The 2,500-nt window shown below is 47.7% G+C and overlaps 1 protein-coding gene across 1 annotated transcript in view; it reads left to right on the top strand.

Annotated features, from left to right (window-relative positions):
* ndufab1b (NADH:ubiquinone oxidoreductase subunit AB1b) overlaps window positions 1-961 on the top strand; it is a 7,363-nt gene extending 6,402 nt beyond the window's left edge. The window contains exon 5 of the mRNA XM_020478310.2: window positions 757-961. The gene's annotated coding sequence lies outside the window, so the exon portion shown is untranslated. The remainder of the gene's footprint in view (window positions 1-756) is intronic.
* The last annotated feature ends 1,539 nt before the right edge of the window (window positions 962-2,500 follow it).

Below are 2,500 nucleotides of genomic sequence, written 5' to 3'. Positions count from 1 at the left end.
ATCAGTCATTTAGTGACATGCCCCCTATCGGTCATTTAGTGACGCGCCCCCCATCGGTCATTTAGTGACATGCCCCCTATCGGTCATTTAGTGACATGCCCCCTATCGGTCATTTAGTGACATGCCCCCTATCGGTCATTTAGTGACACGCCCCCTATCGGTCATTTAGTGACACGCCCCCTATCGGTCATTTAGTGACACGCCCCCTATCGGTCATTTAGTGACACGCCCCCTATCGGTCATTTAGTGACACGCCCCCTATCGGTCATTTAGTGACACGCCCCCTATCGGTCATTTAGTGACACGCCCCCTATCGGTCATTTAGTGACACGCCCCCTATCGGTCATTTAGTGACACGCCCCCTATCGGTCATTTAGTGACGCGCCCCCTATCGGTCATTTAGTGACACGCCCCCTATCGGTCATTTAGTGACACGCCCCCTATCGGTCATTTAGTGACGCGCCCCCCCATCGGTCATTTAGTGACATGCCCCCTATCGGTCATTTAGTGACACGCCCCCTATCGGTCATTTAGTGACATGCCCCCTATCGGTCATTTAGTGACACGCCCCCTATCAGTCATTTTTCGTTGACTGTGAACGCTGTAGACGTCAGCTCGAGCAGAAATGACATCGTCAATCGCAGTTTGAATCCCTGTCTGTTTTATTCACTAAAACATAGAATCTACTTCATCACATTTTAATTAAATGAATCTGTGTTTTACTGAGGTGGAACCTCCTGTTTCTGCTCCTCACAGGAAGTCCTGATGATGTTGTCCGACTGGCTGGGCTGGGCAGCGTCTCCCTCCCCCCGCCCACCACTTCATCAGTCCCTCTTCTCCTCCTCCGTTCTCTCTGTGGCAGCCGATGCCTTCTGTCTTGTGTTCCACTGTATTTAATGAACATGTGTATTTTCCTCCCGAGTTCGGGAGGTGAAAAATAAACATCACTTTTATGGTTGGACTCTTGTTGTACAGCGCCATCTTGTGGTACAGGGAGTTCCCTCAGTCACCCCTACAGGGAGTTCCCTCAGTCACCCCTACAGGGAGTTCCCTCACTCACCCCTACGGTCCGACAGGGAGTTCCCTCACTCACCCCTACGGCCCGACAGGGAGTTCCCTCACTCACCCCTACGGCCCGACAGTCACCCCCCAACCAAATTCACATAGAAATAGGAATTATGGATCTGTCCTTGAAAGCAAGTCTACGTAGCAGTAGAGCAGTTCTGTTTCCCATTCAATAACCAGCTTTAAAACGCAGCATTTTGGGTTTAAGGAAAAGACATTTCATAATGATTCTCTGCTTGTTTTGTCACATATACTGACATTTTAGCAACCAGGAAATGCTGGAGTGATTTCTGCACAGTCTTTGAGAACACCTTCCTAATATTGAGTCCCCCCCACCCCTCAATTCTTCTGACAACTATAACTCAGGACTCTATAAAGGTGTTGTAAGCGTTCCACTGGGTCCATGTTGACTCCAATGCTTCCCACAGTTGTGTCTAGTTGGCTGGATGTCCTTTAGGTGGTGGACCGTTCTTGATACACACCGGGAAAACGGTTGAGCGTGATAAACCCAGCAGCGTTGCAGTTCTTGATACACACGGGGAAACGGTTGAGCGTGATAAACCCAGCAGCGTTGCAGTTCTTGACTCAAACCGGTGCGCCTGACACCTACTACCAAACCCTGTTCAAAGGCACTTCAATATATTTGTCTTGCCCATTCACCCTCTGAATGGTACACACACACAGTCTATGTCTCAAATCCTTATTTAACCTGTCTACTCCCCTTCATCTACACTGATTGAAGTGGATTTAACAAAGTGACATCAATAAGGGATCATATCTTTCACCTGGATTCACCTGGTCAGTCTGTGTCCTGGAAAGAGCAGGTGTTCTTAATGTTTTGTCCACTCAGTATATAACCACGTTTCAGCCTACTGTTTTTGAGTAAAGTTAACCTATATATAATTTTTAATAATCACGACAGTTGTGACGGAAACGAGTCGTTTCGGCTAAAACAGACTAAATAAACGAAGAAGATTTTCCTGGATCAGAGACGGAATGTTCCTGTCAAACAGCATCGATCGCGACGTCACCCGAATAAGACAATATTTATTGGAAATAGAGAAGCGTGGTGTTTCTACCAAAACGTTTGTTTCCATCATCGCTCTGTGGATGGAAACGTGGTTCTCTCTGTGTCTCTACTACTAGAAAGGTACTCCACTCGCTCTGTGGATGGAAACGTGGTTCTCTCTGTGTCTCTACTACTAGAAAGGTAGTTCATGTTTTACCCAGAAGTGATTTGATATTGAGATCAACATGGCAGGACCTAAATGGACCCCGAGACCAAATGTCAGGGGAAAACTGTTGTTGCTTGAATGGGATCGGCCCGGGGTCCCTAGTTTTACCACCTCACCCCTGAGAATGTATCAGGTGTCCCCGCTGTTATCCAGAGAAACTCACAGGAGCATTTTAGGGTTGAAGTGCCTTGCTCAAGGGC

The sequence above is a fragment of the Oncorhynchus kisutch genome, unplaced genomic scaffold (assembly GCF_002021735.2).
Source record: "Oncorhynchus kisutch isolate 150728-3 unplaced genomic scaffold, Okis_V2 Okis06b-Okis10b_hom, whole genome shotgun sequence".
NCBI classification, from domain to species: domain Eukaryota; kingdom Metazoa; phylum Chordata; class Actinopteri; order Salmoniformes; family Salmonidae; genus Oncorhynchus; species Oncorhynchus kisutch.
Note: the sequence above shows the minus strand (reverse complement) of the source record. Positions and strands in the feature narration are given on the sequence as shown.